The sequence below is a fragment of the Zophobas morio genome, unplaced genomic scaffold (genome assembly GCF_036711695.1).
Source record: "Zophobas morio isolate AGI-343-1 ecotype UQ-CSIRO unplaced genomic scaffold, CSIRO_AGI_Zmor_V1 ptg000024l, whole genome shotgun sequence".
Classification (NCBI taxonomy): domain Eukaryota; kingdom Metazoa; phylum Arthropoda; class Insecta; order Coleoptera; family Tenebrionidae; genus Zophobas; species Zophobas morio.
The window spans coordinates 14,582,338-14,603,274 of NW_026972129.1; the positions used below are offsets into that span (position 1 = coordinate 14,582,338).

The window sequence follows — 20,937 nt, forward strand, 5'->3', positions numbered from 1 at the left end:
AATGAGCAAAAATGCGAAGTAGCCAGTATAAGGTTACAGTAACTTAATGTAAATTGATAAATTCTGTATGAAGTACAATTATGAAGTATTTTTAGATATTACTTTATTCGGATTTCTCAGTAGAAAACGCAACAAGTGAATGCTCAAGAGATGCATTTGTATGTCACCATATTGTACTTGCCCTACACGGACAGTATAATGTAGGTATTTCGGACCAATAATTCGCGTTCTTGGGACGTACGTCTGAAGAAAAATGAATCAGCTGAGGTCACAGCTGTTGTCTCTGAAAACCCTTTTAATCCCCAAGGTTTTTCATGAAAGTTTACGACAAACTGATGAGACGAAATGGCCCATCGAATGAATAATTTCTGGGACTGTTTTTCATCAAAAATGAATCGGATTTTACATTAGGAAGTGCAATTGTTAATGTAGAATATACATATATTGTTTTTGTTTTGAAATAAATTATGTTTTTTAAATTATGATTTTTTTTAATGGGTCTTTCAGCCAAAAATGAAAGTGATTTCTACTTGTACACAAAAGGTTTAATCAGGAATGCTAAGTTTTTCCTCTTGTAGCAAAAATGTGTGAAAAGAAAAAGGTTTGGGATTGAAGATGATTCTTAAACAAAATTTGACAATTGACAGGAAACAATTGCAAATATGAGATCTGTATGTATCATTTTAAATTTACAGACGTATCTGCATCGTCTAAAAATCAAAACCGTTTAAGTGGAGGGGAAGTCAATGGTAGTGTGAACCACTTTACGACATAAGTTCAGGGCAAATGCAGTGGCAAAAGTTGAATTTAAATATTTACTTAATACCACGTTCATGTTTGGTATCCAGATCAACAATAAAAACACCAGTCTTAATGGTGTAGGTTGTGAGATATACGAGTATAAGAAAATTACTTCAATGATAGAATTTAAATTAAACTGGCGCCTCGATTTCACCATTAGAATTACACGGGGAACGGAAATAGGGTCCTTGTGTTATGAATTAGGTTCAAATTGGTCAACATGGGATATGTTCAAAGTTAAAAAATTGTCCCTGTATATATAATATATAATTGACTCTCCAGTAGAGTAAACTACTAGCCGTCACTGCACAACGGGCAGTCGTTTTGACTCATATCCTGCAGAGTACAACATGCGTTATAATGAAACTTCCAATTCTGCAGTTTTTCCAATGTTCATTAAAAAGAATATAAATACTTAAAAAAAATTCTTTTGTACTTTTTTAAAGTAAACAATCTGCCTTTTATCCGAATAACAACATTAATCTCATTAAAAAAGGAAAAACCCATTTACGAGAAACATTATGAAACACATTTTCATCATATTCAAAATCAGAAATTTACATAATGTTTGTTCGAAATCAATAAAAAAATGCACATCTTGTGATGATAGATCACATTCACAAGAATGTTGTTGGCGATTTTCAGTGTATTTACGAAGAGTGAGCGTGCGCAACCATTTCGGAGAAGACAAGAAATGAAACGGACGCTGAGCGTCGGGACGCAACTCTGTTATTCACCGGTGATTCTCGCGCGTTATACGTTTTCACCAGTTTCGTTCGCGCAAAATTACTTTATCACGTGTAAAACTCCAACTTGGACATCAAATAATGTAAGTGATTTGACTGCACATTTACATTTGTAAAACAATAGGTTTTAGTCAAATCAAGTCGTTACAATATTTACCGAGCGTAAGAGAAAGGTACTTAGAAATTAAAATTTTCATTTTTATATTTAAAAAAATACTACCAACTAATGTGAAAATAACCAATTTTTGGGAAGATCAAAGTTCTATAATTTTAAATGCAATGTTAACAGACAGTAGAATTTTTTTTATAAACGAATTTACATATATATTTTTGGCAGGTATGATGCATGACTTTAAAATATAAGGTCGTTTAATTGGAAGACAGATCAATAAGCAAATTTATAATTTCTGTGTATTATCGAGTCTACAACAAATAACCTTAATAATATTTTCCTAATGTTTATAATTATCTACTATCTATTTAACTATAAGTTAAAGTAAAATTAAAATGTAATAAAAATATTTCCACGAAACAATAAATAATAATTACTCCTATAATTTTTAAATCATGTCCTACTAGAGGAGTTTTTTTTATGGTCATATCGTACTACACAGCACAATAAATGGACGTGTCTGTTTATCAATTCACAAAAAAAAACAAAAATAATACATTATTTACGTCAGCGATTAACGTTGTAGAAAATAGTCTTCCATGTTGTATTCAGCCACTGCGAATTTTGATTAAAGTTTTTTATGATATACGTGCTACAGGTAGGAATCCAGCTTTTTAATCTTGCTTTAACTATTGTCATGCATACCTCTACATTATAACATTTTTATTTACAAAAATCAACCATAGATCCACTATATCAATCTAGAAATTTCCTCAACGCGGTTCGCTTTAAACAAGAAGTTACTAACCCTTCCGTGTTTACTGTTCCATACACACGTAACCGCACATCAAAATTAATATCCAGCTCTGGATGAATTGGTATTAACGGACGATATGTAAAAGAGAATACCCAGAAACGACAGATTTATTACATAATAACAGTTTTGCGCGATTGTAACCCTTATGAGAGGGTTCCTAAAGGCAGCATTGCAAAGAAAATATGTCTAAACGAGCACGTTGTGGTAGATTCAGGTAGAAAAGTAGAGCGAACGTGTTTGAGTTACTAAAGAATTTAGTTAGCAAAAAATTGGTGCATAATTCTTTGATACGGGTGACAAGTGAGACCTTCTAAAGAAAAAATCGAATTTATTTATTTAATCGTTACTGGTTCTTAACGAAGATCATTATAAAGCGACTGCAGTTAATCACTTAACATTAAAAGTTAATTAGTGTCAGTAAATTTAACCTGTGCGCTAACAAACGGCACTACTGGATGGTTTATCCTTAAGAGTCAATAGTCATTTGCGTATATGTGAAATTGATATTTAATTTTTTTCCAAAAACGTTGCGGTCGTAGAATTAGTAGTCACCTTACTTGTTGACACGGGATGATATTTTCTTATTGATGACAATGATGATGATGAATAATGATATAACTTTGATTCTAAAATCATGCAAATCCAGACAGCCATAAACTTTTCATTTTGAAACATAATCCAAATATCAACTAATTGGCTGTTTGATATTACTACATTCAGTACCATTAAGAAAATGACATTAAGACTTACAAATTTTTATTATAAAAATCAACGTGTTACCAACGACGTACCTAGTAGTAAGATTTAATCTGACAAACTGAACTTCAGATAAAATTGATAAATATGGTAGCTTTATAAAAATATTTACGTGCGCTCATTCATTAAAACATACTAAACAAAAGTAATCTCTATTCGACAGTCATAATTGACCATATGCCACCTACAGTGAACATTATCAGATAGTCACACCTTTTAGCCATTTAATGTAATTATGATTACCAAAAATCTTTCGAAATAATTAAAGGGGCGTTAAATAAAAGTAGTTTAATTACTTGTAGCAATAAAACAGATTTTTGGGGATAATAGATTACATGTTAAATTTTGTCTTACCTTCAGGTAACAAAAAATAATTTGGTAATTTAAAAATTATGTTCAAAATTGACACTCCACTGTACCTTTATTATTTTGTGTTAAGGAGTTTATAGAGATTACTGATTTTACATTTCTGTTGTTACTACTCCTTTTCGTGTAGCTTATTCGACTTAAGGCAAACCCTTTACGGAGTTTTTTAAAAAAAGCTGTTGTTAATCTCCTTTAAAGTTGATAACTCATCAATGAAGGTAACAGTTTTGAAACAATTTATAAAAATACATTGCACCTCTTTTCATACGCTTATTGCTGGAATTTGGGCAAATCCCTTCTTAGCAGACGCCTACGTCGTAACGGTCAGCCACCCTTAAAATCACGTTCTCAGGTCCAGGGATTTAGGTTGGACGTTGATAAGTGGATCACTCAGGACTTTTCACTTTATGTATGTGTAGATTAATATGGCTTTATTGTTGCTAAAATATATAGATACATATTTACAAGCGTTACTTACATACAGACTTGTATTGGACAAGGTTTGAAAATGATGTAACACAATAAAATAGTTTTATTTTAATATGTTTTCAGGTTTCTCAAAAGTAATTTAATTTGGAAATTTTTGAAATAAGCTCACAGTATAAAAATCATTCGCTACCTTTTGAAACTTAGGTGAAGCCTAAGAAAATGTCTCCCAAACTTTAAGGGAATTGTTACGTGAAACAACCGACTATGAGACGTATAAATTCTCTTACGAAACAAATAAGTATCGGATGTACTTTTTTAATTAATTTATTTTTATTTCACGAGAGAGCAACAAGAAACACAATCAGTGGCAGCAATCGATTTTTAAAGATTTGTTTTTGATAGAACTTTCGTTTTCTCAGATTCCAGTCAATTTGAAAGTTTGGGTGAAAATGCAAACTTCAAAGACAAACTTTCAAAAATCCGTGGCTGTCTTGGATCGTGTTTTTTATTGCTCTCTCGGTACAAACCTAAGCAAATTTCGTTAGATAACCATATATTATGATTATGAAAATTCCGCATAAAGAATAAAAAATATCTGGCTATACGAAAATGAACAGTATTTTAATTTCGTAAAGTTGTAAACAAGAAATGGTTATTAGAAAAAAATTTTGATTTTTTGTTTTTCGGTGTTTGTAGGGTAATATTAATGTGATAAAATCTAATTAAAATTTATAACACAAAAATATTGCACACAGTTTTTTAAGTAAAGGAAAAATAAACTAACGAATGATTGCCAATTTCACATTATATTGTTTTACTAAATAGGTTAACCAGTGGTGAATTTTGTTAAATGGGATATTTATACATACAGTATTTGTTTTATTTCCCTGCTAATACAAATTTTGTTTAGCATGCATATTAACAACGATATCAACATGTGATCAAAGGAAAATTTAATGACATGTTAAATAATGAAATAACAGTAGCGTCGAATGTACGAGTATAATATTGGTAACATCCCTCGAGCAGTTTCTTCCCTCTTTTATTCTTAAATGCAATGCTACTGTTTCCCAAACCTATTTATTAGTGTTAAGTAATTCAATTAGTATCAAACGACTAAATTTTTTTAATATTGGGTCAACAATTGGGTCGGTCTTTTCTTGATAGTATCTCATTCTATATCAAATTTATATACAGTTGTAAAATTTTGACATTCTTACCTGTCGGGCATAAGATAGGGTCCATTTGACGAGTGGTTTCTCAAATAGGTATATACTAAAGTAGATTTCGATTATCTTCAAAACTACTGAACTGATAGTTGTAAAATAGTATTTTACAAATCTTATATAGAGAGTGAAACGCTGACCAAAATTTGTTTGTATTCCCACCAAAAATGTGACAAAGCCACCTCTAAATATGCAAAACAGAATGCTTCTCTACTTATAGCTTATGAATGCAGTAGTGCAGCAGAAGTTTCATCCTGACGCATGTAGATTTTTGAAATTTTACCATTTATTTTAAAAACTACAAAATCCATTACTATGAAATTCTTATCACAGAATCAATTACAATTTGATTTCAAAACTATATTCATTTAATTGTATTTCCGGGCTGACAGGAGTTCTTTCTAGATAATTTTAAACATTAATGTAAGTATTTGAAGTATAATTTAATAATTATCCTGTGCACGTCATTTCGGAAAAATTATTAAATAAATCTTTACAAAAAATACACCTTGAGATGAGATTTATTGATCTACTTGGGATGCTATATTTTTTTAGTTGTTTTAGAACTGGAATATATTTCAAAAAAATTCAAAAATAGATGACCTCATTTATTTTATGGACGATCCCTTAACATCTCTTCAAAATAATTCCCCTCAACTTGTAAATAATAACAAAATTCTGATCTATTGTCATAATTGTTCTAACCTCATTCAATATTTTCGTTGAATGTCACAATTAAAAAATTGGTTTCACGTATTTTTTATTCTGTTAACTAAAGTCAATGCACGATGGTAGAATTAGTTGCCCCATTTCCATTGCTGGCAGACTTCTTAATTCATTTCAAAATTAAGTTGATATTTAATATAGTAAGTATAGTAGCTCATAAATACATATATTGCATTGGTGTCTGTTTAACTTATTGCAAACTAGGTTACAACGTCGACAGCTCTGCTAAATTATCCACACTAATGTAATTTTTCTTGTTTAACTTGAGTCGGTGTTTTCACTATAAATCTAAAATAATTAACCGGTTGGCTTGTAAAAAGGCCCCTAAAAACACCTACCCACGTTCGAACTTCCGCCGTAGCAAACTTTGAGCGTTATTTGCTCGTTGATTTAATCTGCACACTAGTGAAAAAACCTACGATGCTACTTTTGCTAAATTACCTTAAACGAAATTCAGGTTACACATAAAAAGACTGCTAGTTTACCTGATTTTCTTTGTATGAAAATGTTCACAAAAATAACGCAGGTAAAGTTAACTAACGCGACATCAATCGAGTTCAGTAATTAAGTAATTACGTAGCATACATTCAAATATTCAAAACCAATTTTAAACATAGAGTTGCTTGAGCACCCATTAAAACATATTTAATTCGGCAATTCTTCTATAATTGATAGGTAGAATTTATTTATAGACCAACATGTTCATAAATGAATGGAACGAATTCATCAAAAACAGCCAAAAATATAACCTGGCAAAATCGATGGGAAAAGTCAATATTTTTTATGTGGAGTATATTTTTGGAAATAATAATTATAGACATATCATGTATTACGTATGAAGATACAGTTTTTCCAACCTTTTTGATAATGTACATCAATGGAGTTTATGTAAGACATTCTGTATATTGAATTACACATTTTTATTTATCAGTTTGCACCATATTTAAAGTAATATCTTGTGATATGACGTCACTGATTTTTGGAAGGAAAGAGCAGAGAAATTTTTATGTGTAATCGCTTTGGTAATTTCGGCGATTATGTGCTCAATAAAACCGACATACCGAATTGTAAACCAGAACTTTCGTATTTCATCAAAATCACCTGTTACCTATTTTTTTGCATAGATTTCCCAAAACCAATATCATATGGCAAAGAAATTATTTTATTTTATTTTAACACTTTTCGAGATCGACTTCCTGGTGAAGACAACGAGTAATAACTGCAATGTTGTTCAGAGGCGTTCGTCGTATAGTTTCTGAGGCAAATTATAAAATTAAATTGTACAAATATCATTGTTCTGGAGGTAATCAGCGTAGGAGTGGATGATTAAATTACGAACTCTAACACAACATGTTGCGCAGTAGAATTTATTTACATAATTTATGAAGGCACGGGTGGAGATAAACAACTATTAGTTGCAAACGAAGATTTGGTGATATTAGTTATTCAAAATATTTGTAACAGAAACATTGTTCTAACATCTACGAAATGCGAACTGGCAACAAACATTAAACCAGATTTTTTTCAAAATAACCCTATTATACTAAAATTCTTTATGTATCGCTAGGAGGGCAAAAAGAGGACTTAATTAAATATTACATAGTTTTTTTTATAAATAATTGTCACTTAAGCAAATTATTCTCCTAATATACAAAAATCTAAGAAAGTCAGAATAGTCGAATTTTTTATTTTTATTTTTGTTTATTTATTTTATTAACGAAAAATCCTATTAGTATGTTCAATTGTTCACTTATAACTACAATATTATAATCTAAAGTAACTGGAAAATTGTCTCCTAAACCTTGACTGACGGACAAACAGACAGACAGACAGACGGAAACGAGAGATCTATTGTTCCCTATTTTGCAATAAAATAGACTTAAAATATTTAAAATGCGAATATTTATAAAAAACAAATTGTTAAAACCATATTCAAAATGAAAACCATTGAATGTTAGTCACAGTTTATGTGATGTCGGTATATATCCAATTCATTCAGTAGGTAATACAATTTGAGCTGTTTTTTATGAAAAACTTTTTCTATCGGTTTTTGATTCGAATTTCCTCAAGAAATATTCTCCACATTCATACAGAAAAAAATACAAATCAGAACCTTCAAATAAAAAATGTTATTGCTGGCTTCTTTTGAGATGCGCAGCCAGTTTAATATTGCTGTGTATAACTCTTATATTAAATACGTTTCACTTTACCAAAGTCAATAATTTCAGGCGGTATACTTCACATTTGTTGCCTTATAACACCTGCTTTACATTAAAATTTAATGTTAAGATATAACAAAAAACACATTTTGTTTGTTTTTTTTAAGATGGATATGGTGCTATCTGCATGGATGTCATGTTTTAAGGATGATTTTATCTTTGTCATACTTTCCTTACCACCTTAAACATATGACAGAACTAATTTCGTCATTGAACCCCATTAAACTTAAACATATGTATGTAGCAACGTTCCTCACAAAGCACAAACGCAACATAGTTGTAAGGTAAATAATACGACAATCTGTAGACATAAGCAGATGCTGTGTAGTTTGTTTTAGAAATCCGAGAACCAAACGAAATTTGATGCAGTTTTTTTTTTGTTAAAGTGGCTAAACCACGCATGTAACACGTTTTTATTCAGACAATAAGTGAAACAAATTTAATAGAAACGTATTTGAACATTTTTTGTTCGTAATGTCACTGCAACAACACACGTAGGTAGCTGGTATATCCTGACAGCATGGCCTTTTTAAAAATATGGTTAGTTGATTACACAGCGTTAAATTATTAAGGTTTTATTTATGAACAGTTATCACCAACATCTATAACCGGCATTGACTGACGTTAACAGACACAATTAAATGAAAAACACGTCAAAAACAATAAAACTTTATTCAAAATCAATATAATGAGATAACATAGTGTATCAGTACGTAATTCAAACTGCCCGTCAACAAAGGTATAATAAAAATAATTAATGAAATACCACTTTAATGTGATGCTGTTGATTAAAGTTGGATGTTAACGCATCTGATAAATTAAGTTGCGTCAAATTCAAATGTTAATTCACTGTAACGCTTGATCGTGTAGCTGACCACAAATGTTATTTATTTATTGATAGAATTTGTTACCCAGGAATATTGCTTCGATTAAACTATTCGGTTACATGTTATTAACACCGTGCTTAACATAAACCAATCACTGTCTATCATATTAATAATATAATAATTTAATAATTCATTTCTAGGCTTAGTAAATATTTTTTCAAAATGCTGTGTGGTAAAATATTAATATTTCCCGCTCACTGTTTGCGTGTATACTGCATTCACATCATCAACGAAAACATTGTTTAAATATATACATTAATTAAATTTGTGCACATTATTGTTTTCATTGATAACCTATGATGTCACAAGCGCGTTTAATATGCATGAAGTGAGTTAGAGTCGATTTTGGGTTGCAAGACTCTGGAGCGTGGACCAAACAAAAACCCAAATAATGTAATATCTGCTTAATTAAACACTTTAATTAGATATTCATGATGCATTATAATAACTACTCTACCAAAAATATAAAAATTGGTCGAAAGCTGTTTAACCCCTGACGTACAGTCCAACAAATCCCGTTTCTTTAAAAAATTAAAACATTTGATTTTGGGATTTTTTTTCGTGATAACATTTATACATTAAAATAAAATATACTTAGATAAGTAATACCAGTGGCCGCCTAAGAAGATAAATGAGATCATATAAATTTGTTTTGACACCCTATAATTTTTTGTTTCTCTATCACAGACCACTTATTTTTTTTAATGACACGCTGTACATTTTTTAGAGATTCTTGTACAGAGTGTTTATCAGAATTCACAAATGTATCATACTTGAACGTAGTCATTTGCCGGATGAACCCTATTACAATACTTCCTTAGCTTACTTGTTAAATACAACGAGATGAATATTACTGTATTTTATAAAAAGTTGCCATTGACACCAAGTTTCTATGCTGTCAATTAGGTCTTTCGCTGATATTGTCAGTGTGAAAATTTCGTTGAATTCGAATGACAGTTTGTTTGTAGTTGTTCTATACATGTCTCCCTCTGTCGTGACCATTTGAGATGGGGGGATACAATGTGATTGATGAGTTAAATATGAAGATATAAAACAGGTTGTTATTACCAATTAATAGACGAAATTGTGTGACGGAAATAAATACAAAAATACATTCAATAAAAGTAAAAAAGTATTTGTCCACATACTTCTAGTTTTAACTCATTGGCTCATTACTGAAGAGGCACACAAAACAAAACAATTTATTTTTTTTATAATCTTCTTAAAATAAGCTCCGTTTTAAGTTTTTGTACTTCAGAGGCAATAGAAATTCTGCTTAGTACCCTTGCATTTTTTTATTTTGTAAAACGCTCAATATTAAAAAATTTAATCCGTCATTCCATTAACGCTGAAATACATTAATTTATAGATTTTTCTTTAAGAAACTACGCTTCAGACGACCACCAGGGGTTATTTTTAAAAATTACACCTCACTATGAATAATTTCCAGTAAGTAAAGAATTGCGTGTGTACGTACCTACTCTGTTTGAGTGACATTATTTGATCAATGGAGGTTTTAATGATAACCAGCACGTTTCTACTTTAACCAAAAATGATATATAATATGAAACTGCACAATCCGTTCAATAACAGTTTCCCATTTTCGTTGTATATGTTTATAAGGTTAATAAAATATGTACTAACTTTCAGATGTTCTATTTAATTACAATATTGGTAGTTCTTCCTGTTTGTGAAACGCACATCATACTACTAAAAAAACGTTAATTAATATAGCCTAATAACATTGTTTAAAAATGTATAGACTCATAGTATGCTCTACAGAAACTGCATTTTAAATTTACAAACCGTCAATAGTTATAATTCTTAAAATTTCACAGTATGTCATAACACAATTTAGAAAAGTGTGGAGCATCAACACAGTATTGAAAATTGTTATCTCTTGAATTCATAGAGGTAATTTAAATTAAAATGATTACCGAATGTTGCTCCGAGAAAATTTTGCGATTATTGTTTAGCCGAAGTTGGCTTGAATATTCTATTATACAGAGTACACAAGTCTCAGAAAAGTTTATCGTGTTTATTTTAATCCTAGATTACAGACAGGGAAAATTCATTTACAAAACAAATGCTATCATAAAATTAAAAACGTTTTGACAACCAACAATCCAATACCTTCACATTACAAAGTTTTTGTCAAAGTACCGCCGTCCTATCAGAAGTCAGACTAATGCTGCTCCAAGACAAGTTTTAAAACTTCTGAACTAAAATTAATTTTAATTATCATGACGTATGTCGTATTCATATAAAATTCAATTTAATAAAATTAGAACGACGCAAAAATTCGTTCTACTCATGAAGAGCACGGCATAAAAATAAGACCTGAAGACAAATATTCAACAATATTGTAGAGAAAAAATGTCTACAAGGATGGGATCGAACCAACGCGAGGAGAGCTCAAGTTCTCTAAACAATCCACATGTCCACCGGCAGTTGTTATGCACATAACCCAAATATCAACTATGCGCACAAAAATTTTGTAAAGTAATTGTGATAAAAATCAAGGCAGACTCATAAACCAGAAATATAGGAGTGTGTTATGTTATAAAGCATAAATATTAGTTACTGCGACAAAAAGAATTTACGTCAATTAATTGTTAGTAGAAATAATTAGATAAATTTTGGTTAGCACGATATTCTTAATTCAATGAGGCAATTTATTTTATTGATTAAATCAAGAACGGTTCTTTTAATCCAAATTAAGATATGTGTCCTTGCAAAAATTTTGATGACATCATCACTGAACTGAATTTAGAAATCGCAAAAAAGATGGTGAAACTGGCATAGTTTTAAAATATTCAAACGGAGTGCCGAAAATTCAAAAGATTGAGATAAAAAACGCTTAGGATCCCAACAGACTTCTACGACACCTCTGCAAAAATCAAGTTATATATTCAATATATTTTATCAAAATGTTAGGGGTCTAAATACTAAAATAAGTAACTTCTATACTAATGTATGTACCATTGATGAAGAAATTGTAGTCTTAACAGAGACATGGTTAACCAGTGGCGTGTTGTCTAGTGAACTATTTCCAAGTTATTTTAATGTAGTTCGAGATGACAGATTATGTGGAAGAGGTGGCGGGGTTTTGATTGCAGTAAACGACAAATTTGCTATTAAGAAACTAGATGTTATATCACCTATTCCACAAATTGAAATAGTGGCAGCCAAAATTTCAATCAAAAAATCAAATATAACGGTGGTCGCAATTTATATTCCGCCATCACAGCAAACTGGGAACTACATACAAATTTTTGAACACCTTGAGAATCACTTGGATTTCTCGAACCCGTTAATTATTTTGGGTGATTTCAATATCTCTGAATACGCTGAATGTGTGAGAGAAATGAAGACATCTAATTTATTTAACCTTTATAGTAACTTTATTTCTTTAAATAGTATTAGGCAACACAACAGAATTACTAATACATATACAAGGATATTAGACCTTTTTTTGTCAACTGATCATTTCAATGTTGTTTGCCAGCAAAGTCAGTTTCCTTTAGTACCAGAGGATCCACATCATCCTGCATTAAATTCGTCTGTTTCACTAAGTCTTCAAGAAAATATTTCTGTTAAGAAAAAATCAGAAGTCATCAAATTTAACTTCTATAAAGCCAACTTGCAAGATCTATATGCGGCTGTATCGTCAGTTGAATGGTCATTTATTGAAAGCATCGAGGATGTGGATGTTGCGTGTGATTATCTTTATAAAATAATCTTTGATTTATTCGATCAACATGTACCCAAATGTAGTGTTAATACTAAACGTGCTAAATACCCTGCGTGGTTCACTAAATCTATCATTGATAAAATAAATGAAAAGAAGAAACACTGGAATTTGTATAGGAAAAACAAAGGGTTGTATCATATTAATAAAGTAAAAAATCTTAGACGTGCCATCCGTAGTGAAAGTCGTAATGAATATTTGCGATTTGTAAACAACAGTGAAAACTCCATCAAATATGATCCAAAAAAGTTTTGGTCGTTTGTGAAAACTAAAACAAAATCTCACGTGACTTTAAACGAAATGACATATGGTGACGATGTTGTGTCCTCTCCACAAGAGATTGTCAACGCTTTCGCTTACAATTTTTCCACCGTTTTCTGTGATAACAACGTTCCTGGATGTGATAATAATAGTGATATGAATACTAACATTTGTGATATTTGTGGTGATAACAACTGTGTCTCTATCTCGCTTCAAAAAGTTTGTAATATTACCTCTGTTTTGCATTTATTTTCTATTAATGATGATGACATTCTGAAAGCAGCAAAAAAACTTAAACCTAATTTAGTATCTGGCCCTGATGGTATACCTGCGTTTTTTGTAGTTGATTGCATTAGATGTTTATTAATACCCCTTAAATATATTTTTAATTTAGTGTTAAAATCATCCACATATCCGTACAAGTGGAAATTGTCAAAAGTGTGTCCAATTTTTAAGTCAGGCGATAAATCAAGTATTAAAAATTATAGACCCATAGCGCTTTTGTCAAACTTTTCCAAATTATTTGAAACTATATTTTCTAATGTAATATATTCACATGTTATAAATTACATTGTCCCACAACAACATGGTTTTGTCAAAGGGAAGTCAACCACCACTAATTTATATGAATTCACGCAATTTGTGTCATCAGCTTTAGATAATAACTTCCAAGTAGATGTGATATATACTGATTTGACAAAAGCGTTTGATAGGGTGAATCATTGCGTGCTTTTAAAAAAACTTGAAATGTTTGGATTTTGTAATGATTTGTTGTTATTATTGAGGTCAATGATTATTGGGAGAAAACAATATGTTGAGTATGGTGGATGTAAGTCTTTTGAAATAGAAGTAAATAGTGGAGTGGCACAAGGCTCCAATTTAGGTCCTCTGCTTTTTACCATATTTTTTAATGATGTCGTAACGAATCTTCAAACAAAAAGTTTTATTTATGCAGATGATCTAAAGATAGTAAATATAATAAAGTCTGTTCATGATTGTCTGAAGTTGCAATCAAGTTTAGATAGTTTCATTACTTGGTGTCATAATAATAAATTTGATGTTAACATTGACAAGTGCAAAATTATGAGAATAACAAGAAAGGTAGATAAATTGAACTTTTATTATAACATAAATGGCTTGCCGCTACAAGTGTGTAATGAATTTAAGGATCTAGGTGTAACATTTGATTCTGCGTTGTCTTTTGTACCGCACATCGAACATATCGTGAACAGTTCTCTTAAAAATTTAGGTTTTATATTTAGAAATGGAGCGGATTTTAAAGATATATTTAGTTTTAAACTGTTGTTTTATGCGTTAGTTCGAAGTAAGCTTGAGTATTGTTGTGTAGTTTGGGCACCACATTATAAAATTTATATTAATCTTATTGAAAATGTGTTGCGAAAATTTTGTAAATTTATTTATTTTAAGATGTATGGTTCATATCCGCCTCAACACTGTGCATCAGAAGCGTTATATAATATAGTTGACGAATGTTTCCTCTATGCGCGGAGAAATGTAGCCTGTGTAACCTTTATGCAAAAATTAATAAGTGGCAAAATTTTCTGTCCATCAATATTACAAAATATTCAGTTTATTTGCCCCCGTGTAAACTGTCGTACGCCCACAACATTTTATTATCAGGTGCCTAGTACATTCCATCATTTCAATAGCCCGCTTATGAGATGTTTGAGATTGTGTAATTGTTTAATAAATCATAATGTAGACATATTTTATGATAATTTTAGTAACACAAAATATAAAGCAAAACTAACTGCTATTTGTTACAACTTTAATATGATTTAAGGTTCGCTGTGATCTAATTTGCTTTCCCTTTTCATTTATATTTTTCTATTTTGTTAGGTTCTTTTAGATACAATTTTAATAATGTTAGTGTATTAAGTTTCCACCATAGACAATGTAGTCTGTTGGAAATAAATCCTTATTATTATTATTATTATTATTATTATCACAAACTTTTGTAATGGGAAAACTTACATAAAACATTCGTAGTGCACCTTTTTTACATTTACTTTATCACTGCATACATATCTTCATTTTGAGTTAAAGGGGTTCTTTTTTATAAGAAACCACTGCAACAAAAAATACATGAAATTTTTGTGTACACAAAGAAGATGACCATAGACGTTAACATCAACTTTATACATACTAATTTTTAATAACGGCACAATCGAACATTACACAGGTTTAAGTAGACGCAATTTTGGATGAAGATGAACAACATAAAAAAGAGTTTCGGAAAATATTTGTACAAGTACAAACATGTTTTCAAAACAATTCTGAAATTTAAAAAAACAATAACGATAATTGCAATGAATAATATTATTAATTGCAGTGGTGCGTGAAACATAAAGACGGTCCGTAATGACTTAAATTAATGAGATAAAAATCAAAATTTGATTTAATTTTTGAATCATTAGCATTAATAAAGACCTATTAGATATTCCAAATTATTTCAACCCAAAAGGTCAGTTTTAAAGAATAAATATCCGTCGAGATATTGACGTTTGGGTTCTTGTTGAAACAAACATATTTATTAAGTCGTTAAGTAACGATTTGTACAATACGACTGCTTCTTCCTTAACATCCGTATTTTTATATCAATTTAGAACAAAAGAACGGACGAAATAAGGCACAATACATTGAATAATAGACCTATATATAAAGCCTAATAAGAAAACTTACCCTTTAAATCCTGTTTTCCTTTCCTTCTGCGCTGATTCTTGCAGACTTCTTTCTCATGGGCACATCACGACATTCACCTGTCACTTTAAGCCAGAAATCAAATTATTTTAAACAAAAATAAACCGCTTTAAACAAACTAATTTACACACCGCACCGCAAGTCAAAACCGACAGAACTCGTGTGCATAACACGAAAAATGAACGAAAAACTTTCGCCTTTACCATTGCAGACATTTTTTGCAAAGTTTATTTTCATCGATGCATCGCACAGGAAATAAATCTTAATTAAAATACTGCAACATGATTCCTCAATAGGACATGATTTTCACGCTGTGTGGATGAATCAGAAATTATACAATTCACCAAACACAAATTAGAAAAATCGATTTAAGTACGTCTTTCGAAAATACTTTATTTTTCGACAAATAAATAAACACTGTACGTTTACTTTCGGAGCGTAAGCTAGAAAAGTATTGTAATAGAATCCATTTGGGTACTTCATGTTTGGTCGACATTTTATAATATAAAGTTTATTTCGGCAGAACTTACCTCGCCCCTGAAACATATCCCGCCTCTTTGTAAAATTATGAAATTTGATTTTGCGATTTTCTTTCGTGATAACTTCTATAAAGTAAAAACCAATGGCGTAAATAACAACATATTTAAACCAAATAACCAACGAGAAAATGAACTCTTAATAAATACATCATTAACTTCGAGTATTTATGTTTATACTTGGAAAAAATTCGACTATAATAACGTACAAGCATCAGCGGCCGCATAAAAGAAAATGAAACTTGATTCATTTTGTCTCCTTAAACCAGAAGAGTGGAATGATTAATACAGCAAAATGGTCCGAAAGTTATTTTAGGTGAAGAGCTCTTATTGTGTTTACGTTCAGGAAGTAAAAATAATGAAAAATATGTAACTGTTGAATTAACAATATTATGAGATTTTATGAGATAATAGATATTTACATAAAAGTCAGGAAAATGTCTCATTACTGAAGAGGAGCTATGTTGAAATACGAGGCACTTTGTGCCGAGTATTTTAAAGCTCCGAGTCTAATAAGACATTTTACTGACGAGTTTTGTATTAAATTTTTCCGGAAATCGCAATAAATCGCTAAAAATCGAGATTTTCCAACAAGTTTTTTAATTAATTGCGCAAAAATCTAGTTTGTCAATTTCTTGAAAACGATGGTTACAAACAAAACAATTATAAAATTTTGTGCGTACGTCAGAGCTGTGTGTTTATTTCATTAATTAATTATGAATACAAGCGAAAACACTGGTGAGGATGTTCCTTTTGACCTAAGCAAAGCAGCCGCTGCTGCTACAGAAGAATTGTTACCGTCGAAATCTAAGGAGCGGTATGAAAAGCAGTTCCAAATCTTTGAAGATTGGCGCAGGCTTAAAAATGTTACTTCGCTAACGGAAGACGTATTTCTGGCTTATTTTGCGGAAAAATCAAGTTCTTATAAGGCTTCAAGCCTCTGGAGCACTTACTCTATGTTGAAAGCCGTGCTTTTGTTGAAGGAAAATTTGGATATCAGCAAGTTTTGTAAGGTAACTGCTTACCTAAAACGAAAATCGACTGGTTACCAACCAAAAAATCGAAATGTTTGTCTCGGGACCAGATAGATAAATTTCTGCTTGAAGCTCCCGACAAGGAATTTTTATTAATGAAAGTAAGTTATTACAATGATTACATATTTAAGTTTTATTAAATTTGGTAATTTCAGGTGGCGCTTATTTTTGGGGTGTCTGGAGCCTGTCGATGCGACGAATTATCAAGGATGTTAGTTGACGACATTGAAGATCAAAATAACGTGCTAATAGTACACATTCCTGATTCTAAAACAAAAAAACCTCGACGCTTTGTAGTTGTTGATGAAAGAAATCTTGCTACATACAGACGTTATTTGGAATTACGTCCGCCTAGTACTCCACATAAGCGCTTATTTTTAAATTACAAGAAAGGGAAATGTACGGTCCAACCAGTGGGCTTGCATTCATTTGGTAAATTTCCTTCGCAAATTGGAATACACAGGACATTGTATGCGGCGCAGTTCCGCGACTTTACTAGTAGACGCAGGAGGAGATATTACCAACTTAAAAAGGCATGGAGGATGGCAAAGCAGTTCAGTAGCAGAAGGATACATAGAAGAGTCCATCGAAAATAAATTAGATATAGCTAATAAAATACAAGCTGGTCCGAAAAAAAGACCCTTCACCAATATCGAGACGTGTCCCTCTACAAGTAGTGATTCATCTGAAACCTGTTGCACCGAAATCTCGACTGAAATTTTTGATAAAAAGGTTAAACTTGATCATAAATCTCTGTCTGGAATTAACATTGCAAATATATCGAATTCTACAATTAATGTTAATATCTGTAAATAGTGTAATTTACGAAATTTTGAATAAATTTTTCTTGTTTAAATAACTAATTATTTTGCGTCATTTTTGTAGTTTTTACAGTACTAGTCAGGGAAATCCAATTTTCCTGCGCCTAATGTCGCAAGGAAATGCTGTTTCAATGACGATTTCCGGAAAAGACTATGACAGGCAGAAAAAAATCAGACTAATCCATGTTTGTTTACTGTTTGCAAGATTACACCCTTGTTGTTAAAAAAAAAAACAAAGAACTGGGTAATTCCTTCAACAAATTCATTTCACAAACACTGGCTTTGCAGCAAGTTCAGTAGAGTGTTTCATGTTTAATAATTAAAATTAAATTCGTGTTGAAATAAAATACTTTTTATACAGAAAAAAATTAAAAAACGATTTTGCGTTTGATGTTGTATAGAGGCGATATTTATTTTCAGGATATATTTCATTTATTAAATTTATTACTCAAAGCACGTTGTAAACACTACACCTAAAACAATTTATTATCGTCTTATGTAGTTCTCTCCCTTAATTTATGATTATAATTTAATGTACGCGCCCTGTCTTCTCATTCTACTATTACTTAAATCTTGAACATGGGTTCATAATAATCAGTTTATTGTTAATACAATGCGCTGTGTTTTGAGATATGCTAAAAAAACAGTGCAGCACATAATTATTATTATTGCTTTTTAGCATCTACTCTGAGACAGGGTCGCTAATGACTAAAGAATTTTGAGTTCTGCACTAGAAACAATGATACTATTTCACAAATAACAACAAATGAGATGCTGTTACAGTACTCATAAATATATCGTCAGTATTCCCGAGTAGAAAATTTATGACATTCTCCTCCGTATATTTTTTAAACAGAATCCCTATTCGCGATACAAAAGGGTGGATTTTATTTTTCGAATACTAGCAGCTTCAGTTGCCATCCAAATGTCGTAATCGAAACTGACATTTTATTTGCGAAATACACATCACTCAACACAACACACTGCAACATTTAACCAGTAGACAACTTTATTTTGTTACTTGTAGTATAGAAACATTCACATCAGTGTTCATTTTGTTCACGAAATTACGACACCTGCCACGTACGTAATCATTTACTTGCTGCTTCTTGTTTTAACAAACTAGAGTAACTTAGAGTCAATCACATAAGCATTTTGTGATTATATTCATGTAGGCAGTAGGCACATATACTTACTTGTACAGTACATACAGCTGAGAAAATAATTACGCGCTCCTAGGCATCTCATTAATTTTATTAGAGGCACAAGATATTAAAGACCAACGTTGTACGGCTTTTTGAGCAGCATAAACTAAAATTATTTTCTACTATACATCATCATACATATAACTTAGTCTCTTTAATTAGACCAGCCTATAAATTTTCAAATCATCGCTTCTTAGGCATTATAAACATAATTTATTTTTGAAATTCTGATGCAACCTTCTTAAGTTATTACAATTTTATCGAGTTCTAATTTCACAATAGGTACTGACTAATGAACATAAAATCGTAGTAATTAAGGAGTGGCTAAAACTACAACGGCATGGAAATTAGAATAGATCGAATGTGCTTCTAACTAACTCCCCCTTCATATACAAAGTACATACTGCATATTAACATATTTTAGATCGATTCTTAATAAATTTAATTTCACGTTTAATTGTACCTGTTATTTGAAACTTACGCCAGTAATCGTTTTAGGGTCGTTTCATACGAAAACACCAAATTTGAATGAAAAAAAGAGCAACATTTTTTTTATTTTGCTGACAAAATTAAAGATGATGTTTTAAGTAAGAAATACTAAAAGGAGTCGCCATTTATTTTTTGATGCTTCACTTCCGATCAACACTCACTAGAAGTCTTCATACTCACCTTTTATGGGCTGAAACTTTTGTTTATGATATGTATTGAAATTATTGTAATTTTGTTTTACTGTCTAGTAAGTGTACTTGCAATAATAAATGTACCAAGCGGTGGACTACTGAAACTTCGTTATAATTTGCTGATTATTGTAATTTTCAGTTAGCTCCTGTCTCAAAAATTATACATTCATACAATGACGGTTTAAGTTCCTTGGAAAAAAATCTTCAAATATGCAAATTTTCGAAAATTTTCCACTTACCTCCTGAAATATGTTGTAACGTTGAGGAAAAAAAAGTTGAAAAATATTTCGACGGAAGTTCCCTCTCTCCTGAAGTACAGTACAATAAATCCAGATTTTTCGAAAAATTACAACATTTAATTTTGCAGAATGTTGTTATACATTTTCGATTTTTTTTTTTTTTCAAAAATCTGGACGTTTCGGGCAAAAACTCAACACAGATGCATAAACTACACGTGTAGGACTATGTTATTTTATACAATTTAAAACTCATTTACTGTACACAGTACAAACGGGTAAATCTGTTTATTCCCCCCAAAAAATTAATGACTTTATCTCCAAGTTTTGCCTAATAAATTCTACCCACAAAGTGCAAACAAACTATGATGAGATTTTACTGGTGATTCATCATTGCATTCATATTTTTTATTGATCAAATTAAGAACGAGTCACCCCATTTTGCCGAAAATGTGAAAATACAAACCTCTTTATTTAATAAGAATTATAATAATGATTTTCAGAATATTTTGTCGATTGTAGCTTACTACTTAATAGTTTCGATCCTCTGTTTTGAGGGGACGAACTCAATCAAATCAAACTAATTTCTACCTAACATTCTTTCGAT

At 30.9% G+C, this 20,937-nt stretch overlaps 1 protein-coding gene across 1 annotated transcript in view; it reads left to right on the forward strand.

Annotated features, from left to right (window-relative positions):
* Positions 1–1,543: 1,543 nt before the first annotated feature.
* Positions 1,544–20,937, forward strand: part of LOC135134962 (rhodopsin, GQ-coupled-like) — a 54,493-nt gene continuing 35,099 nt past the window's right edge. Inside the window, exon 1 of the mRNA XM_064063872.1 lies at positions 1,544–1,630. The gene's annotated coding sequence lies outside the window, so the exon portion shown is untranslated. The remainder of the gene's footprint in view (positions 1,631–20,937) is intronic.